At 43.2% G+C, this 22,516-nt stretch overlaps 1 protein-coding gene across 2 annotated transcripts in view; it reads left to right on the forward strand.

Moving 5' to 3' along the window:
* Positions 1-22,516, forward strand: part of LOC144822416 (multidrug and toxin extrusion protein 2-like) — a 1,067,040-nt gene that overhangs the window by 162,215 nt on the left and 882,309 nt on the right. The window lies entirely within an intron of this gene.

The raw sequence follows: 22,516 nt of genomic DNA on the forward strand, positions 1-22,516 counted from the left end.
TAACTCATAACATCCTAGCTGAAGCCCTTACTTGGGAAGGACAACTTAAGTTACCCTGGATGAAATACATTCGTAATTGCTGTAAAGATCTGGGCAGATTAGATCTTTACTTAACACCCCAGAATGCCACCAAGCAAGATGTCAACTTTGTAAAAAACACCTTTTACTTGAAGCGACAACTCTACAGGGAAGAAACTGAGCTCAAAAAGCCCAGCGTAAGGAGCCATGCACTAACAAAGACCTGTGTGTTCTCTGAACCTTATCTATCGTGGAATATATCCAGATACGAACGCTTCCTGCTGAGCAGATTTCGATTTGATCTCTATCATCTGCTTTTAGCTGTACCAAGTGGAGCCCATAGAGGTCAAGTGTTGCCAGCTTGCGGCTGCGACAACAAGTCTCCGCAAGACTTGGCTCACTTTTTATTCCTATGTCCTTATTACTCAAGTCCACGCAATATGTTTTTAAAACCGTTGCTTAAAAAGATGAATTTTACACAAATTAAGCCCGCACTTCTATACCTTCAAATGTTGCATGAAGACAGTACTTTTTTTATCTGCAAGTTTTTAAAAACAGCCTTAAAGTATAGATCAAGTATGGAAGGATGACTCCAAACTGAATTATAATACAGATACAATTCCGTCTTGATTAAGTATATGCACATAGGACCACTGTATCATGTCTTTTTAATAATCGCTTATTACTTTTTTCTTTTAAGACTATTGGAAGATAAATTTTTCCTTCTATGAATGAACTGTATTTTATTGTATTGTGTGCTTTTATGACTGCTTTCCTGTCAGTCGAATAAAGAACAAATTGACTTGTACGATTTGCATAGAAAGTGACGTCAAAAAAAGGGACCTCCATTAGCGATTAATACAAAGCATAACTATTGAGAGAGAGGGAAAATGGTGGAACCTTGGAACAAGTTATTTTCTTCACATTAACATTGAAGAGAAGGTTGCAGTAGCTAATATCTATCAACAAGGTCCTGAAGAAAGCCGGGTCATTTGCCCATATAGGCTGAAACATGTCGACCATTTTACAGACCATACTGCACAGCGCCATTAGGTAGTCTTACTACTGGGCGTGTTTTTAATCTTGGCACCCTGACTTCTATATGGAATATTTTCTGAAGTCAGAGTAGTTCATTTTATCCATTTTGTTTATCATTTAAGCACTGCACACATTTTTTCACATCACTTTTAGGATGCACATCATGGCTATACTCTTGATATCCATTTGTACCGGCACTATAAGGTCGGACTTGGGAAGGCAAGACTAGCAATCCCCACATGACGCAAACTCCACCACATGGGTGGTCTGATGGGAATTGTCTTAGCCTTCTGTCACAATAGTTGCTTGTCTCTAACAGCATGTTTTCACACATTTGCCACAGTGCCACACGGTCACCATTGTTAGCACACACTCCTCCAGACCTGGTCTGCTCTCTAGTGTTTTTTGTGACATAAGGAATGCACCTTATCCAGTGGCGGCTCGCAGAGGGAGTGCTGTGGGGCGGTGAGGTGGGTTGGGGGTGAGGCAGGGTAGGGGGTAGTGGAGTCAGAAATACGACGGCAAGGAGTAAAATAAGTAAAACAATAAATGAAACTATTTACCTTGCGTTCACTGCATGCATACTGCAGACCCACATGGCCCATCCAACTATTGTCCTGTGTTACAACTTCCTTAAAAGTCTTGGAACATCTTGCCTTCAACCATTGCATCGTGTTTCCACCTCACAAATGTAATTGACTTCCTGTAAACAGGATTCCATGCTCTCCACTGAATTGAAAAAGCAATCTTTTTTGTATGCTCTTTTTCCTTGACCTCCCAGTGCATTCGGTTCCTTTGATCACTCCACCGCAATATCTACCCTTTTGGTTTACAAATTACTCAACTGTTTGCTCATGATTATCTTCCTGATGGAACTTTATCTAATGATGCTCATCTGGTTGACCACCAGCTCCATTATTTGTTGACGTCTCACACGGTACAGTCCTTTTCTCCCTTATTTCTATGTCAATATAACATCTTTTTGTCTCATTATTCTCTCCTTTGGTTACTTGAATCATATCTAGGAAGACAACACCTAAATCATCTACTCTATTCCACCTTTAATCCCTGCCTTTGAAGCTTGATTCTCCGACAGCGCCACGTTCATCTGGCACTGATGGAACTCTGCTCTATTATGCTGTACCCTTCTAAAGTGCATCCACATCTTTTACAGAGCCCATAATATGATCTCCTATGCTGTCAGCTTTAAACTTTGGCATACCATTCAACACAGCAATGTACCTTAAGTACTTCTTAATAACTATAACTAATATTGCCAGCTATCAACTACAGAGCACCTGAGAAATCCTCCCTATACTGCTAAAATGTTGATTAGTCCTCATAAAGCTGGACCACTGCAACAGTCTATTTGTTGGTGCCCCTTAACAGTCATTTTTTCCACTGGAAAAAGTAATGCATTTCACTTTGGTGACTCTATATTCTCTGTAGACATAGCCCTGTCTTACACTGCTGTCATCAGGCTGTGTGCCTACATGCCAGAATCAGGGCCTACTACTCTGCAAAATTTTGAGCTAACTATGTAGCTGAACCATGCATGGATCCACCTACTGCAAGCACCCTCTTCTCCACACCCCCCCAGGCAATCCCAGCTCAGCTGAAAGCCAAAATCTACTAGCCATTTCCAAACTACCCTGTGTGACTTGACTGTTTTGTTCTTTTAACTTTTTTGGGCCTCATCACTGGAACTCACTGTCTTCACCTCCAAATCCTTTCTCTTTCTTCACCTTAAATACTGTTCCAGGAGGGTGGGGCCTAGCCGCCAACCGTGATGGCTGTGTAGGCTGGTAGCTCCGCCGTGGTCCTTCTTTCCAGCGGACTCTGTGGCGGCGCTAACGGTGATTTTGCCGCGAAAATGTCCGCCAGAGGTGAGTGAGGCAGGGAGGTTGCGGGGGCAGCAGCTCCGGACCGCTCGCTGTCTGTGGAGTGGAGCGGCGCTGTGTGGAGAGAGATGCCGTGTGGCCGGGCCTGCTGCTGCAGGCCCGGCCTCAACGTGAGCTGTGCCACATTGGAGGACTTGCAGAGACTCCAGCGGATGGGGCGGTAAGCGGCTGCGGGGGGGGGGTCAGCGGCTCCCTAGTCATCGAGGCTGCGTGAGGGCATATGAGGAGGCCTCGCGGTTGTAGAGGCCGCGGAAGTGACGGCGTACCGAAGCCAGTGGGAGCCTGACCCCGCAGATGTGCCTGGAGCACCCCTCGCCCCTGAATTGAATACCTGGCTTCTGCCTGCGGCTACCCTGTTTGCCATATGAGTCCCTCTTGAGGAGCCCCCCGCCGAGGCCCCCATCAATACCCTCCTCCACTGCTGCTGGGAGTCAGGATTCCTTGTTCCTTGCCCTGTGTTTAGGCCTGCGTATCTGCCCTGTGCCCACATTTCTGGCACTGCGTCGTCGCTTCCTGTGGTGCCTGTGTCTGTCTGGGGGTGCTACCTGCTGGTGACACATGATCTGGACCTTTGTCCTCCCCCGCTGGGTGCTGCAGTGCTGCCTGCTCACTAGTTTCCCCGAGGGCGGTGGCCCGACCTTGCCCTTGACTTTTGCATCTTCGAGACTGCTGCGGCCAGTGGCTACCTATGGTGGCTGTTTCGTTGCACTGCTTCTGGCCACTACCACTCACACTATGCAGCCAGCACAGGAGGTATGGATTGTAAAGACCCCCACCAGGGCACCCTTCCTTTCAAAGCCTTGGGGCTTGGCACGGCGGTGCAGCAGTCTAACATGGCGGAGGGCGGCAAGGTTTCCGCGACAACAGCGGCGGGGACGGAGGGCCTTCTGGCTGAGCTGAAGGCAGGATTCAAGGCCCTGGACATCAGATTTGATGCCCTTGACCAGCATCTGGATGCAATGGGGGCACTGATGGACAAACATGAGGGGCGTCTGACAGTGGCAGAAAACAGAATCACAGACCTGGAGGATGGTGCGGCCCAAACGGCCAAAAGGTATGAGAGGTTGGAGAGGCTCCTTAAAACAGTAGCGATGAAGAATGAGGATTTGGAGGCCTGGGGGCAATGAAATAATATCCGCTTTACGGGAGTGGCCGTGTCGACCAACACTGGCAGGTTGAATCTTTTTGTAGAAAAGCTCCTCACAGACCTCTTTAGCAGGGACTCATTTAGTGACACTTTTGTTGTGGAACTGGCACACTTCATCCAAGGGCCTTGACCGAACCCGGGGTGTCCCCACCCCCGATTATAGCACACCTTTTAATTTCAGGGACAGGGATGCTGCTCTGCGGTTGGCAAGAGATAAGGGGCAACTGAACTGGCAGGAGTCCAACATCTACCTATTCCCTGATTTCACAGCGATGGTGCAGGAGGCGCGTAGGAAATATGCGGGGGTTAAGGCTGCACTACGGAAACTTGGCCTGCGCTACGGAATGCTGTACCCTGCGCGTCTAAAGGTGGATGTGGACAGATGGTCCCGGGTTTTCTACACCCTCCATGAAGCTCAGGAGTTTTGCCATCAATACTACAACACTGCGGAGAAGAACTCTGGTGCATCTCCGCTGCACGCTCAGGACATTCCGGATTCAGGAGCGAGTGCAGAACTGTTTGGTACCGGCTAGTTTCATGTGCTGTGCTCCTTTATTGTGATTATAGACACTGCTCACCACATTATAGTTTTTTTTTCTTGTTGCAGTTCCTCACAGTGGCACCTTGATGGCACCACAGGCTTGCCGCCACAGAGGTGCAAAGATGTTGTTCTGTTATGACATGGTATGGGCTTTTGGCGGGGTGTTGCCACCTCCCTTGTGCGGATGCACATTTGTTTGTTCTCTTGGGGGCTCATTTTTTGGGTTTTTAGTTTGAAGTCACATTTTGGAATTGTGATGTGGGACGGGGTCTTTCCCCCCACGCTTGGTAGGGGGGCATGTGGGGTTTGGGACAGTTGGTCGAATTTGTGTCCTACATGTGATACTGTGTACACTTTGTGGTTTAGCATATCTACTGTGCGAATAGGAATGACAATTATTTTCTTTGCATTGGATTATGGCTAGTAAAGTTTTGGCAGAGGATGACGTGTCTCTGATATCTTGGAATGTTCAGGGTCTTAATAAGGTTTGCTAGTGACAAATTATTTACAATGCCACCAGGTAGATGTCGCCTTCCTACAGGAGACCCACCTACCTAAGACTGCTACCCCATTAGTTGATGCCGCCTGGGGGTCCCATAGATATTTTGAGGGGTATAGCTCCTATGCCCTAGAAGTGGCTGTGCTTATTCACAAAAGACTGCCCTTTCACGAGGAGGAGGTATATAGGGATGAGGGAGGGAGATACGCGTTGGTTAAGGGCTGCATGCTGGAACACTCTGTACCTTTTGTCAACATGTATGCCCCAAACGTAGAGGACCCTGAGTTTTTTAACGATGTTTATTCATATATTCTTCGCATGGGGGCCGATTATGTCTATTTGGGAGTTGATTTTAGCTTGACACTTCCGGAGCTGGATAGTACTTCGCGCACTGCAGCCACTAAACCACGTGCACGGTGCGCCCTGTGGGGTGTGCTTGAACAATTGGATCTGGTGGATGCCTGGCGCCACCACTCGGGCGGCGTCTTGGGATATACGCATTACTCTGCACCCCATAACACTTGGACACGCCTTGATTATTGGTGCCTCTCGGCGGCTGCGTTACTATGGCTCAAGGATGTTAAGCATTTACCGCGTACATTGTCCGACCATTCCCCGGTACTGGTACAGTTGCATGTGCCTAGGGGTGGGGGGGGGGTGGAGCACACTTGGCGGTTTCCGGACATGGCCCTACAAGACTCTGTTTTTGCAACTGAGTTGGGGGAAGCTATTGTGGAATATTTCCAACTGAACGTGGGTACTGCTGATTCCAAGGCCACCCTCTGGGAGGCGTTTAAGGCGTAAGCTAGGGTATCTGTATTTCGAAACATGCTGGTGTGCTGCGGTCGCTTTGCCTCCCACTTGCACAGGTAGAGACCAAGCTCTGGGACCTTGACAGTAGCTCACATGAATCGTACCCCTGTGATACGTTTAGGCGTGCTTCTCTGCTAGCCGAGTTCAATGAAGCGGCGGATAGAGAAGCCAACTTTCTAGGTAAATTCACTGTAGCTCGTAGGTACGGTGAGGGAGATTAGCCCGGCAGGCCACTAGCATGGCTGACGTAATACATTCGTAAACCCACATACATAGCTGCATTGTCTGGGGACTCCGGGGAGCGGATAACTGGGAATGTGGGGGTGTTGCGTGAGGTGCTGCAATATTATATGGATCTATACACCTCTAGGACTGATTCAACCCCGGAGGACTGCCAGGAGTACCTTGAAAAGGTTTCCCTCTCATGGCTGGGCAGGGTGCATCAGGAGTTCCTGGCTGAACCCTTCACGGAGGGAGAGATATCAGACGCCATTGACGCACTGGATGGCGCTAAAGCACCTGGGTTGGATGGTTTTACTGGCTATTTCTATAAAAAGTATATAGATCTGTTAGTCCCTCATCTTATTGACATTTTCCAGGAGGTGGTGGATAAGGGGATACTTCTACCCACTCTTAGGGTAGCTGTCATAATTCTAATACCCAAATCCAGTAAAGACCATTTGAAATGCTCCTCATACAGACCCTTGTCGCTATTGAACTTTGACAATAAAATCTTTGCAAAAGCAATTGCCATCAGGCTTGCATTGATTATTGAGCAACACATCTCCCTGGTGCAGTCGGGTTTTATTCCACACAAATCCATGGCCCTGAACACACGCACCTGTTCGCCACTCTTAATAGGATTGAACCGACATTACCGGCTGCAGCGGTGCTGTTGGATGCCGAAAAGGCATTCGATTCACTGGAATGGGCTTTTCTATGTACCACCATGCGCTTCCTCGGGATCCCTGAACGGTTTTTGATGGTGATTAGATTGTTGTACACCCAGCCAATGGCCTGCATCTGCCTCAATGGCACACGGACTAGGGCATTCCCTCTTACCCCTGGGACGCGGCAGTGATGCCCTCTGTCTCCCCTCCTTTTTATACTGGTGCTAGATCCACTGGTGCACCACTTACAAAGTAAACACAGCCACCGCTTGGTGAGGTTACTAGATAATGGCACCTTGTCAGGCTTAGAAATAAATTGGGGTAAATCTGAGGTGCTCCGGTTGACTGATGCGGTTTGCGCCAAAACCATGGACTACCCATTAACTTGGTGCAATGATGCGGTTAAATATCTGGGTGTCCATATCCATAGGGACCGGGACCGTGTCTTGCAATTGAACTATGGCCCGGCAGGCGAGAGGCTCGAAAACAAAATAGAGCGGTGGTTGCGACTCCCCCTGTCCATGGCAGGCCAAATAGCCATATTAGAAATGGTGGTTCTCCCACAGTTTTTGTATTTTTTTACAAACATCCCAATCCCTCTTTTTTTCCAGATTGTGCACTTTGCTTGGGAGGTTGGTGTGGGGTGGGAAACAGCCTCGGGTTGGATGGGACACCTTGGTGCTACCATATGAGAGAGGGGGATTTGGCGTACCAAACTTGCACATCTGCTATTTGATTGCACAGTCCAGTTTTCCTCTGCACTGGTATAACACAGATATCCGGCTCCCGTACTAATGGCCCAAGGCAGACTTGGCACTCTCGGATCCACTTCACGCACTGCTGCCATGCGGGTTCCCTCGGGATCCACGTGATATTCAACCTTATCCACCACGAGCTGGGCTTGGCGCAAGCTGGGGAAGGTGACTGGCATGAGTGTCCTGTACTGTCACGCACTACCCTTGGCCGGTAACAGCGGATACCTATCCTGCAGGAAGTGCTAGTCAAACATACACTAGCCTAATTCTGGGTACATACCTTTGGGGATTTGTTCCCGAGGGGACACATATTCTCGCGCACGGAGGACCATTGATTCCGGGAGGCCACGGTTTTAGACCACTTTGTGCTTGTGCGCGTACAGAAGGCGCTTCGTGCCCGCATTGAGAGTTACCCATTGGTGCCCACTGAGTTTCCTCTTCTAACTGGAGTTATTAGTGGAGGGGACGGGAATCACCTGGTTGCTAGACCATACAAGGGGGCGATAGGATTGCTGCTGAGCAGAGACTCGGCGGTGAGGGCTGCCTGGGAAGGCGATCTTGGACATCCCTTAACTGATCTTCAATGGCGCCGTTGTAGTGAGCAAACACTGAGGGTATCCCCGAACCATCTGCATAAATTGTTGCACTTCAAGTTTATGTGGCGGCTATATCTCACCCCCAGTAAGCTACACCTCATTGACCCAGCGCGATCTGACACCTACCCAAAATGTAAGGCCCTGCATGCGTACTTCGCCCACATGGCGTGGACATGTCCCAAGTTGGAGGTTTATTGGGCATCCATTTTCAGCGAGCTGTCTAAGATGGTTGAACTGGACATAGCACCATCACCTCTCCTTGCCCTACTGGGGTATGTCCATGACCTCTCCAAGTCCCGGCGTGGCTTTGTCGCAATAGCGCTCCTGCTAGCCAAGCATGAGGTGGCCATTAAATTGCCCCACACTTCAGACATGGTTACACAGCATGACATACTGTAACACCACCAGCGATACATATGCTCAATTGCAGCCACCCGCCTCTGGACATCTGGCAACCCTTGTTAGCATACCCACAGCTCTCACAGGCACCAACAATACACTAACACGGACACCACAAGCATTGTAGGTTCAAGGGACATAATAGGTGCTGCATCTTGATGTTAAATATGTTGTATAGGACCACTGTGTGTGATGGTAGCCACTGCATGTTTATGACAATTGCTGTACGATCAACATCGACAGTGTGGACGTCGCTGCATAGCATGAGCTATCTGTTGGACATGCACTAGCCACTGGAAACTGTTCTGCTGTTTGTTTTGTACCTTTTATGCTACCACAGACTGTGTATACCACAATTCGGACCGACTGTCTTTTCGTTCTTTTGTTTCTTGTTTCTGTATGTCTCCTTTTTTTGGGGGGGAATGAAAATAAACAAATAAAAAAAAATAAAAAAGACTGTTCTAAAAATAAGTCTTATCAAACAAGAAGGAAAGATTGTCTAACTCCTTAAAGACAATGCCACCTTTGATAACATATCCCAGTAGTCAAGGTTATTAAATATATTCTGAGACATAATATGTATAAAATCATGTAACATATGCAATATCTAGTATCACCATTCAGTTACCTAACTAGCAACACTACTATAGCAAAGAGGTACGATGACGCAGGTTCTGGTTACACGATTTATTCCAATAAGAAGTACAGCTTTACAACCACCAAGGAGCAACTGGGAAGCCCCACCAGTCAGCTCGTAAACCGTCTCTCCACCCGGCTCACATCCACCACATTCGTCCTGACATCACAACATTCTAACAACATTCTATGATCTAGAATACTACACACCTCCCCCCTATAGAGAAAAAACAAAAACAAAAACAAAGAATAAATAAATAAATAAATAAATAAATGAACAACGAAGAATCATAAAATAAATAAAAACATTAAATACGGACAAAATACTAGAGCTTAATAGGAACATGCTTAACTCGAACACTTCTTCTAGCAATATCAAGATCTTGATTGATATTTGACTCCTCAGCATTAGAATCAGTAGCATGACTAAAACTCATATTGTGACAAAAAGGAACAACATCCCTGCTGACATTCTCTTTAGGTTCCAAATAATCAAAAGCTTGATGGAAACCTGGGAAACCAGAGATATTGTCAATAAGCGTATCAGATGAAAATCTTGGAAAATTATCTTTAACATTTTGTGACTTAGAATTGGTTAAAGCAGAATCATTAGAAATCTGTGAATTACAAACAGATATACGTCTAAAATTCCAAATCTTACCACCATCAACTCTCACCGCTTTACTGAAAATGTCTGTAATTTTCACAGGATCAGACCATTTAGCTTGTCTTCTGTTTACCTGCCCCCCAAACTTCACACGGACCAAATCCCCAACTTTTAACCTAGAAGTATTCAACACTCTTGTACCATTATTCCGAATCATTCTCTCTTGATATTTTTTTACACGTATTCTAACTGCATCGAAATCTACTTTAGAATAAAAAGCATTCTTGGTCTTCAACTACCACTGCATCAACTTTGAACCAGGCTTCCTACCATGTAACAATTCAAAAGGAGACAATCCAGTAACAGAATTAGGAAAAGTGCGATATGTTAACAAAGTAGCTTGTAAAGCTTTCCTCCATTTGAGTCCACTTCTAACAGCCAATTGACAAGATTCTTTCACAACTCTATTGAACCTCTCAGTCCGACTGTTAGCTTGCGGAAAATAATTAGAAACTCTTCAATGCACAATATTACAATCTAAAATAAAGGACTCAAACTCTTTACTTACAAACTGAGGCCCATTGTCGGAAACAATTTCCTCTGGTAAACCCTCTCTGGCAAAAACCTCTTCTAAAAATTCAATCACATTCCCAGAACAAACTTTTTCCACAATTTTCAATTCCGGCCATTTAGAGAAGTAATCAATCAAGACTAACGCAAATAATTCTCTTCCTGAATGATAATTAAATAGACCAATAATGTCAATGCCTAATTTCCTCCAAGGACCATTGGCAAATTCAATAGGTGTGACTCCAACCTAAAGTGCTTTAGCAGATTTGTCACTTAGAGAACAAGGAGAACAATTCCTAATCCATTTGTCCACCATACCATCTAACCCAAGCCACCAATAGAACTCCCTGATTCTTCTCTTCGTTGTAGACATTCCCAAATGACCCTCATGAGCAAGCTTGCAAATAAGTTCTCTCAAACTCCTAGGGGGAATAATCTTGTCAGATCTCATTATCGTATTCTGATTTAACATAAGTTCATCTTTCACCTTCCAAAAAGAAGCTAAATCACCACTCAATCTCCTTTCTTCAGGCCAACCTTTACTCAAAAAAACCTGGACTTCTTTCAAAATGTCATCACAATCCATCAATTCAGAGCAACTGGATTCAGAAATATGATCAGAGCAATGTCCACAAATTAAATTAACGTCTTCCATAGTAAATGCAACATCACATTCATCATTGACAGAAGAATCACTTACTTCTTTGACCGATAACCGTGACATGCAATCAGCATGAACATTGAACCGACCCGGAACATAAATCACCTGACACCTAAATTCCTGCAATTTTGCAGCAAGCCTTGCCAAGCGCGCTGTAAGCATTCTTCCACCTCCCGCTGATAACATATTGACAAGGGGTTTATGGTCTGTTCTCAATGAAAATTTCGTACCCCATAAAAATTGGCGGAAATGTTGAGCCGCCCAAGTACATGCAAGTAACTCTTTTTCAATAGTGGAATAATTGCATTCAGAATCATGAAGAGACCTAGAAGCATAAGACACCACATATTCACCCTCTTTGTCCCTATGCATTAACACAGCACCCAGTCCCACATTGCTAGCATCGACACAAACTATGCAGGCATTTCCCACTTTAAATGGTCTCACAAATGGTGCACCAGAAATTCTGTCCTTTAAAAAATCAAAAGAATTTTGTTGTTCTCTACCCCACACAAATTTTGCATTTTTCTTCAACAAAATACGCAATGGATGAACAATAGTAGAATAATTCTTGACAAATTTTCCGTAAAATTCCGTTAAACCTAAAAAGGATAAAAGTTGTTCTTTACAAGTAGGAACGGGGGCCAACTTAATACTCTTTATATGATTGATTTTAGGTTTGATTCCCTCAGACGAAATTTCATGGCCTAAATATTCTACTTTAAACTTCCTAAATTTGCATTTGGCAAATTTTAATGTTAATCCTTTCTTCTGAATCCTCTGTAGAACAGATTCTAAATTCTCGTCATGCTCCATACAATCCTTCCTAAAAATTAAAATGTCGTCTTGTAAAGCAATTGCACCATTGCAACCTTCCAACAACTCTTTCATCAAACGTTGAAATACAGAAGCAGCACTAGCCAATCCAAAAGGCATTCGTGAAAACTGAAACATACCCTCAGGGATTAAAAAAGCAGTGAGTTTCTTAGACTCCTCGTGCAATTCAACTTGATGATAAGCACTTGCTAAATCAACAGTAGAAAAAACAGTGGCACCAGCTAAAGTTGAAATTAACTCATAAATATTTGGAAGCAGATGTTTGTCCACCCACATTTCAGTATTTAAACTGCGAAGATCCACACATAAGCGAAGATCACCAGTACTCTTAAGGGATAAAACAATGGGGGAAACACATGGAGATGATTCAATAGGTTCAATAATTTGTTTATCAACCAAATCCTTAAGCATTTCTTTGAGTTTAGGTCTATATGTTAGTGGGACATTCCTAACTTTGTGCCTGATAGGAATAGCATTATCATTTAAGATGATTTTGTGTTGAAAACCGACATATTTACCTAAAGCTTCCTCGAATACCTTGGGGTATTTACTCTTTATATTTGTAACAAATAGTTCACTGTTAATATTTTGTTCGTTTTGGAGACTAACAGTGTTGATGACCTCCAAATTTTTATATGAACTACAAATCGGTCCTATACTAACAGGAGGAGATGCATTAGGGTCTAATTTTAATCCCAAATCTTTCTGGTGTGGCCACCCAAGAATTGACACACCCCTAGTTGCCACATACACTTTGCCATTAATAACTCTACCCATGAATTCAATCTCCGCCCAAAAGTATTCTTCCATCGCTATCCTTTGACCCGTATACCCTCCTGGCTGTATATCAGGGAGAGATAAGTTACAATCACTCCAAAACTCTTTGAAACGTTTGTTTCCAATAATGGTATAGCGTGCACAAGAATCTACCATTAATTGAGCAGGTATACCATTTATGTTGATAACACAAGACGGAAACTCTTCACATTCAGACTCATCCACAGAAAAAATGCAATTCAAGCTTTGTAAGGCTTCGTCTTCCTCTTCTGAAATATAATTAGCTCTCAGAAAAGTACGGCACGCGCTACTGAAATTACCTTTTTTCTTGCACTTCATGCAAAATTTATCCCAAGTAGGACATCCCTTATAGTTACCCACATGTTTTGAACTACCACATCTGTAACAAATAATACCATCTTTTATGAAAAAAGTCTTATTATCTACATCATGCTTTTTCTCAATTTCTTTTTTAACAAAAATCTTCTTTGGACCACTTGTTTTATCCTTCACTAAAGATACTTCAGGTTCCACGGACTGTGCTCTAGAAGATTGATTCCTTATCTCAGACACAAACAATTCAGATTGTTCGATTCCTTTCGCAATGTTGATAACAGCGCTCAGAGTAGATTCCGTGCCCAACCAAAGTCTTTCCTGTATCTTTTTACTTTTAGTTCTCATCATTATCTGGTCCCTGAGAACTTGTTCATAAGAGATAGTCTCAAAAGCACATGAACAAGCTAGTGAACGTAAAGCAGCCACATAGTCTTCAATAGTTTCCTCAGGTTTTTGAATACGTGAATAAAATTTGAACCTTTCCATAACAATATTTATCTTTTTCCCAAAACGAATTTTCATTTTTTTGCAGCCTTCTCAAAGACATCCATGTCTCCAGCCTCCTCAATTGGCGGCAAATTATCGAATTCTTTAATTCCTGCACCACCTAAACAATGCCTTAATAAAGCAGGTTTCCTTTTGGCTGAGCACCCATCTTTCTCCAAAACATCCACATAAGCCAAAAACATGGGAAACCATAAGTCCCACTCTATATTTGGATCTCCAGCAATTTGTAAGAAATGTGGTGGCGCTGCGATATTGGACATGTTTATGAAAATAACAAATAAAAATGCAAAATAATACCTTTTTACTTGGTTGGTGAAGAAGAAAGTAGAGAAAAAAAAAACTTTTCACTATTGTTTTTTTATTTTTTTTAATAAATATGGAGTTTTGAAAAATACTCAATAACGAGTTTTTAATAAAAGAAGGTTGTTCAGGTGAATTCCGTTTCAAAATCGCATCAAAAACGCTGAGTTGCGATGAAAATTGACTGACTAACATGCAAAATGGCCGCACGTACGACGTGAGGTCAAAATTACAATCCCATGAAGCAATGCGCTACAGCAATCCCAGCATGCAGCGCGCTAACAATCCATTCCGTAGTCGAACACAGAGGAGCGAGGATGGCGCACCCAAACAATAGCTTTTGAAAAATGCAGCGGAGAACAGTTACACCGCTCGATAGTGCAGTCGATAGTAATGGTGAGTCCAAATAAGATTTGAATTCCGCTCTCCACGCAAATGTGCAGATTTGAATTCCACTCTCCACGCAAATGTGCACACAGCACTGATAAGCAAAAGAGTACATTTTACGATACCTATATCTTTCCTTTGACTGCCAGCGCGAAGAGAAACAAAGCGTTACGTTGAAGGAAAACACGAAAAAACATAGTAATGTGCAACAGCCAAATTACCAAAAGATGGTCCATAGAAGGTATCTTGAATCTTCTTTTTTAGAAGTAGAAACGGAAAAAAAATAATTAAAGTGAACGCTGTCTTCTTCAATCTCCCGATCGTCGCCAGTATTTAAATAGCAAAGAGGTACGATGACGCAGGTTCTGGTTACACGATTTATTCCAATAAGAAGTACAGCTTTACAACCACCAAGGAGCAACTGGGAAGCCCCGATAGTCAGCTCGTAAACCGTCTCTCCACCCGGCTCACATCCACCACATTCGCCCTGACATCACAACATTCTAACAATATTCAATGATCTAGAATACTACAACTACAGTGTCTATGGTGTCCAGCAAATTGTAGTTGTATACTGTATGTACTGTATGCCACATATCATGCTGGTTTGTATGCCATCTCTTGCTAAAATTCTCTTGGCATTGTTTTTCTTCCAAATAAAATAAATGACATTAAAAGAATAAAAAGAAAGCTTGCATTGGCATTGCTGCCCCTCGAAATCCCAAAGTGGAAAAATCCCTTTCATTGATCGGCACCCCAACCACAATTATATGTTGTGTAACCTCCCAACCGCAGGTAAAACCCTCAAAGCTACCCCCTGGGCTAGTTGCTTCCATAAGGTCTGTGGACACCTCAGAGCTGCATGTGGGCAGGGGAAACAGAGGACAACCAACCAAATTCCATCATTTTCATCAGACTTCAGAGGGAACACCGACAGCCCCAGAGACTGGTTACTTAGTGGTCTGATATCAGATCATTGGTCTGATATCAGATCAATGAATCACCAGGTTTCAGATCAGGTGTTCTTCATGATGGCTCATAACGAGAGCAATATATGACATACATGTTTTCAACAAAATGAATTTCAAGGAAACATCCCTAAGTTTCGATTTCTGAAAATTCCATACTTGGGATCTCTCAAGATGGATGAAGAAAGACCAAGCAAAGAAACTCTCAAATTAATAATGTCAATACTCTTTACTTTTGAAGGAAACTCAGGAATAATTCACACGCAGGTCAATAGTGTGAGGGATTGTGGAAGAGATGCATATTTAAAAGAGGATATTTTATGCTAGACATGGAAGCCAACGCAATGTTTTTTTCCATTCAGCCCAAAGGCCAAAAACATTACCCAAGTGCTATATTTGAGGGAATTATGCATTGAGCACTTTTGGAGATGGACATCTATTGACCATATTAACAGACAAGCATGTTTTCTCACCCGGTCATGAATTAATACTTTTGTTTAAACATATATCACTAATGCTTAGATGTACTTCTTGTATCAACTGTATTTATCTATTCTGTCCAATGAAAGATTAAAATGATATCCAACAGACACCTTATCATTGTAGTCATACCTTAAACAGAATGTGGCATGGTTATTTTTTTCTACATGTTACTATAACTTTAACCATCACCCAAGTGCCCCCTTAGTGTCAAACTGATCAACGGTTATTTTAGTAGTTAGTGATGGACTATGCAGTTCTTCCATCAATCAACAAAACGACTCCGAGTCCTCATTGGGAGTGCTTGATGTTCTGTTTGTATTATAAAGCAGCTTCTCATGTAAAGGTCATTTAAATCATTTATTCTTTTAATCACTCTACAAATGTCTTGCAACACTGATGGTTCGACATCTTGTGTGGCACATCATTTTCTCTGAGGTCTTCATCAGGAAAAGTATCCTACCTACAAATCTTTGTGTATTGGAATAAAGGGTGCAAAAACAACTTTGTGCAATAACATTTACCTTGTGTCCATAGCACTGGAAAAATCATACTGTTAGAAATTGGGGGGCATATTATCTAGATGTGCGTTATATAACGTACATCGCACATTTCCATATCGCTGGCTATCGCCGGATTTTTTCGCCGTGTTAGCGCGTAATTATCAATGCGCAACACATAGGCGAAATTAAATCCGGCGATAGTCGGCGATATGGAACATTAGCGCATGAAAACAAATGATGTTTTCACGCGCTAATGTGTGCCTTGATAATATGGGGGGGTGGATTCAGCGTTATGATCCACACCCCCATGTTATCAATACCTTAACACCTGGTCAGAGCAGGCGTTGGGAGACCTGCGATAAACGAGTTTATCGCAGGTCTCCTTCTCCCAACGCCTGCCTTGGTAATAGGGTGTTCCCACCTCCAACCACATTTTACATGTGGTTGGACGTGGGAACGCCCACTTTGCATGTCATTAGCGATGTTTCTCGCTGACATGCAAAGTGGGCTTGAGGCAGGCGTTAGCATGCCCTTGTTATTAGGGCGCTGGAAGTATCGCCGCTTTCTCAGCAGACTTCTCCGAAAAAGCGGCGATACTTCAGCTTGCTAATATGCCCCTGGGTTTTTTGGTTAACTGGGGTATGTTCCCTAGGCAAGCAGCAACCACAATCCTAGCCAGTGTGAGACCCTGAATGTATTTGTGCTCATCCTCTGGTAGCTTAGCACAGGGCAGTAACTTTAGAGGCTTCTGTGTAAAGTATTTGTACAACACTTCAAACAGTAAAACTGTGAAAACTCCACACAAAAAGATTCCATGCAAGGTAAAAAAATAGACCTTAATTTATTAAATAAAACCAAACCTAAATAACAAAAATCCAACAAGTACAACTTGATACATAATGTTTTTAGACGCTTTGATGCAATAAACGTTTACTTGGGATATATGGTCACCCTGGACCAGGACAAAGTCAAAAGTTGAGGAGCAATGGAGCATCGGTTGGATACAGCAAATCAGTGAGGCCCGTTGAACAAAGTACCTTGATCTGGACCGTTTCGAGTTCAAAGAAGATGCAGGATGCAGTAGATGTCGATCCTCGCATTGACGGCGAGTTGCTGTCCTGATCCGCGCAACAGTGAAGATGCGTCAGCTCCAATGAGTGCAGAGGCTGTGATGCAGAGTTCTTGGCATCATCGTTGAGGCTGCTGTCGATGGAGATACAAAGACACAGGAAGCATGCAGTCCTGGCTCCAAAGACAATGCGTCAGTGAAAACACTGGGGCAATGCACTAGTCCTGGTTCACTCAATGGAGCAGATGCACTGGTTCCAGAGAGAATGCATGGGTGTGCTGTAGCAAGCACCTTAGGCCACCCTTCCAAGGGTCCAGGACTGGGAGTGGCACTACTTGGCAGGGCAGACTCACAGATGGAAGAGACTACGTGCAGATGCAGGTAAGTTGTAAGTCTGTTATGTCTCTGAGACTTCAGATCAGGAGGCAAGCCAGCAATCCCTTAGAGTCACTCTGGATTCAAGTGATTCAGGTCCAGTCCTTCTCACCCAGGCAAGGGAACAGCTGGCCAGCAGGTCAGCACAGCAAAGTAGAAGTTCAGCAAAACAGCAGTCCAGTGGAGTGGTAGTCCTTAAGCAGCACAGCTCCTACTTCCTGGTAGATGCTTCACAAGTCCAGAATTATACTGAAGTGGTGGTGTCAGAGGTCCAGTACTTATACCCAACTTTGTTGATGAAGTGAAGGAGACTTCAAAGACAGACCTTTGAAGTGCACAGAGGTCTCCCCTTCCTGCACTGGCTCCAGACTCAAAACGGGGGGTATGCAGATCTATGTGTGGGGTCATGAACCAGCCCATTCAGGTGTAAGTGAGGATGACTCTAGCTCCTCTCACCCATCCTGCCCAAACTGTGTTTGCAGCACTGGAGGCTCTTTTCGATCATGATCTGATGCACTGAGAACTCCGATAGGCATAATCACAGTATTTGAATCACATATGATTTTGATTTTCATCACATTTGCTTTGTAAACATTTTTTGCATAATTTTTCTTGATTAAGTATTTATGTATTGTTGCCAATATAGATTGAATTTATTTTCTGTATTCACATGTGAGCATTGTCTATGGCACACATACTTTTTGTACAGGTGTGTGGGTTGATTAGGTATTCAGTTTGTTTATGTTTCACTGGGAGAGGATTTTACTGCTCAAAGGTGCCATGCACGGCATGTTTATAGTCTTTTTGGGTTTTTTTTCACAAGCATGGGCTGGTTGGGGCATGTGAAGGTAATTAATTGCACATGATGCTGGTTTTCACCTGGGTACATTTGTAAATATCTACCAGTGGGGCTGTTTGTCTGTGGTCGTCTATGGATGGTTTGATACATGTTGTGTTTAATATTTATCCTCGGTTCTATCATGAGTCATAAGCGTATTCTGTGCTGCATACCTGATGAGCATATTTGGTTTCATTGCCATATTTCATTGTATATTCCAGGTTGAGTGAGTTTTCATTTGATAGCACATCATTTATTTTTTAGTGATCATTGGTCTGACACATGCGTTGTGTGTTTACACAGCACGTAGGTAAGGTTGTATTTTATTTTACTGGATTTTACTTCGCTGTGTCACTTTTTTTTGTGAAGTTTCATGTGCCCTTTTATGGTTGTTTGAAGTGGGGTCTGTCATTAGATTGATCTGGGTCACAAATGAGTGGTTACGGGCAGGATTGTCATTTTAGATTTGATGCTAAAAAGCTACACTGCCTTAGGCGTAATTGTGGTATGTGGTATGATTCAATTCAATTCAAAAATCTTTATTCGATTGTAAAACTTACAATCATAAAAGTACGATTCATAGGTACGCATTTTAAAAACAATTCCAGACAATACATTTCATGTGGCAAATAAAGGACACAGTATACAGTACAAGAAAAAGAAGGTACAGCGGGCACTATGAGCATGAGCAATATAAGATTAAAAAACATAAATTACTAAATTGATTAAAAAACACCTAAAATATTCACAGCATAATTATCCGTCCATACTTTTCCTAAAACAAATGGCTTTTTTAAAAAAGTTACAGACAAATAAGGTACAGTCACAATTCAGTAGTTGTAGGTAATAAAGTGCGGGCTTGATTTGAAAAAAATTCAGTTTTTTAAGGCACGGTTTAAGGTATAATTTCCGTGGGATAGAATAATAAGGGCAAATAAAAAGAAAGTGTGCCAAGTCTTGAGGAGACTTACCGTCGCAGCCACAAGCTGGCAACACTTCACCCCGTTGAGCCCCGCTTGGTACCGCCAGTTGAAGATGATATAGATCAAAACGGAACCTAATTAACAAAAACCGTTCATAGCTGGTCATAGGCCATGTCAAATAAGGCTCCGTTTGAGGACAGGTTTTAAGTAGTAAGTGTTTCCTGACACTATCCTTCTGTATCTCAACCTCTTCTCTGTCAGTACATCTTACCAATAATATGTCATTTTTTACCAAAATGACATCAGGTTTAGTGATCAAGTTGGGGGCATAAAACAGATCAGAACGGCCAATTGCCGACAAACAATCCCTTATATATTTTACCCACGGAATTTTAAACTTACCGTCTAACAATAGGGCCTCTTTCAATAAGGCATGTGTGAGTGGAATGTCGGTGTTAAGCCAACAATTCAGCCAACACAAAACCGGGTTTACTGCTATTCTGTCACTTAGGTATGGGACCCCCAACTCCTCGTGTACAGAGTAATTCCCGGTACCCCTTGGCAGCCTCAGTATCTTTTTCAGGACGTTATTTTCTGCGACCTCTAGGTCTTTTATCCTACGATAGCCCCAGAGCTCGCTGCCATAACAGGCAACAGCAACACTTTTTGCCTGATAAAGTTTGAGCAATGCGGCCGTAGGGCAGTTGCCAATTTTTTTCCCAAAGCCAAGAATGGCCGCATTTACCCTTGTTATTTCGCCCTTCTTTTTGGACACTGCGGGGCCCCACGTTAATTTATAGTCTAAAAGGACCCCAAGGTATGAGAAAGAGTTAGTTAAAGGGATTTTCTCCCCATTTATACTAAAGGAGTCAGTTTTCCGGGAACCCTTTCCTGTTTTCATGACATAGGACTTGGAATTATTTATGCTAAGGCCACGTGACTCCATAAACTTAAAGAAGGAATTTAATAATTTTTGAAGACCGATTGCTGTCCTGGATATAAGAACCGCATCGTCTGCATAGAGTAGCACAGGCACCCCCTTGCGTTCAACAAGGGGGTAGTCTGCTTCTATATTTAAAAGAAATTCCTCCAGTTCGTTTATGTACAGGTTAAAGAGGAATGGGGCCAAAATACAGCCCTGTCGAACTCCCCGATTTATTCTAAATTCATCCGTTACTTTAAGGTCTTGGGTGTAACGGACGTTAGCTTTAGTATCCGAGTGCAGGTCGGCTAGGAAGTTGACAAGATTCCTCTCTACACCCATTCTCAACAAGGTAGCCCATAATAAGCTTCTGTCCACACAATCAAAAGCGGACGACAGGTCCATAAATGCCATGTAGACAGTTCCTTGTCTAGCCAGGGTATATTTACTTAGAATCAGATATAGGTTCAGACATTGTGTAATGGTCGAATGGCCAGGTCTGAACCCATATTGTATAGGTGACAGAATATTATTCTCTTTAGCCCTTGTAGATAGCCTATTAAGGATTACCCCCCCTACCACTTTAACTACTGAATTTATTAAAGATATCGGCCTGTAACATAATGGACTGCTGCGATCGCCCTTTTTAAAAACGGGGACTATAGTCGATAGTCCCCACGTTTTTGGGCACCCCGTTGTAACAGCTGCATTTATTGCTGCTGTGAGGACGGGAGCCCAAAAGGGGATACTAGACTTAAACAGGTCCGGTGGTAAGCCATCCGGGCCCGGGGCCTTGTTGCTAGTTAGACCCTGAATCCCCCTTACAACCTCATTTACTGTAAAGCGTAATGGGTTTACAGATGGTGTTAAAATGGCATTTTCTACCCTATGCTCATTACTCTTAAAAATTGTGCTGAAGTGAGACACCCACTCCCCTTCTGAAATGCTTGTACCTAGGACTGTGTCATTTGGGTTATCAAACAATGGTTTGTTGATAATTTGCCAGAACTTGCTGCTATTCCCCAACACTGTAGGATCAAGGAGGGATTCTATCGTGTTAGCCTTAATTTCCTTTTTTCTTACGGCTAATGCTTTCCTATAAGACACACGAAGACTTTTTATCATTTCAGGGTCTCTAGGTTTAATTTTTAAGGCATTCTTCAGATCTCTGCTTGCCTTTGAGCAGTTATGATCAAACCATTTAACCTGCTTTCTACTTTGCCCCTTTATTGGTGCTGTTAGCATAGCTCCAATTTTAGAAGTCAGTCCCGCAAACCCAATCAAAATATTCATGGAGGATGAATCAAAAGATGAGCATGCTAACATCTCCTCCTCACATGCACTATTTATTTTAGAATATAAACTGTCTTGATTTATCATTGTCCATTTAATACGGCGTCTGCCGTTTATGCAACTCAGCGTGCCTCGGTCAATGCGAGACGGTCGTTTGGTGAGTAAAGACCCACCCAAGCTGATAGCTAGGGGGTTATGATCACTATATACACTGAGGAGAATGGTAAATTGCGGAACCCATTGTATAAGATCTGAAGATAGAAATATATGATCTATAAAGGATCCCTGACCATGTCCTTTGAAAGTTGGAATATCAAAGATTTTAGTATCAGGAACCATGGACATAGCTACTGTTAAGTTATTATCATTCACTAAGTCATTTAGGTTCTTACCACCCCTGGTATGAGAAAAGTGAAAACCTTCAACACTGTTACATCCCAAGGAGCCCATTGGGGTGGAGCCTGGATTACCACATGGGTGAACATTAAAGTCACCTGCTATCAACAGGTTCCGGGATGAAGTGTGTACGTTTTTTCTCAGTAGTTCTGTTAGGGATATAATGTTACAACCACCATTACTATTATTAGCATTATAGAAGTTGACCAGAGTCAAAGCGTTCTTGCCATTTTTTAAATCAAGCATCTGAATGTTTAAGTTATCATTATGACATATGCTGATTTTACAGAGCAAGCCCAGGTTTATAAAGGTGGCCAAGCCCCCCTTTGCTCTGCCCCTAATCGAGGCAACCGCTGGAGTGATAAAGCTTAAAAACCCTTCTATATGGACGTTTTTGTCCTCCAACCACGTCTCTTGAAGGCACACAATGGAATTTTTTTTAATAAATGATAACCAGGCTGGGTCACATAACTTGTCGGCCAAGCCAGCTATGTTCCACGAGATTAAGTTCACACAATCTGCAAATGCTGGACA

Source organism: Lissotriton helveticus, chromosome 3_1 (genome assembly GCF_964261635.1).
Source record: "Lissotriton helveticus chromosome 3_1, aLisHel1.1, whole genome shotgun sequence".
Lineage (NCBI taxonomy): Eukaryota > Metazoa > Chordata > Amphibia > Caudata > Salamandridae > Lissotriton > Lissotriton helveticus.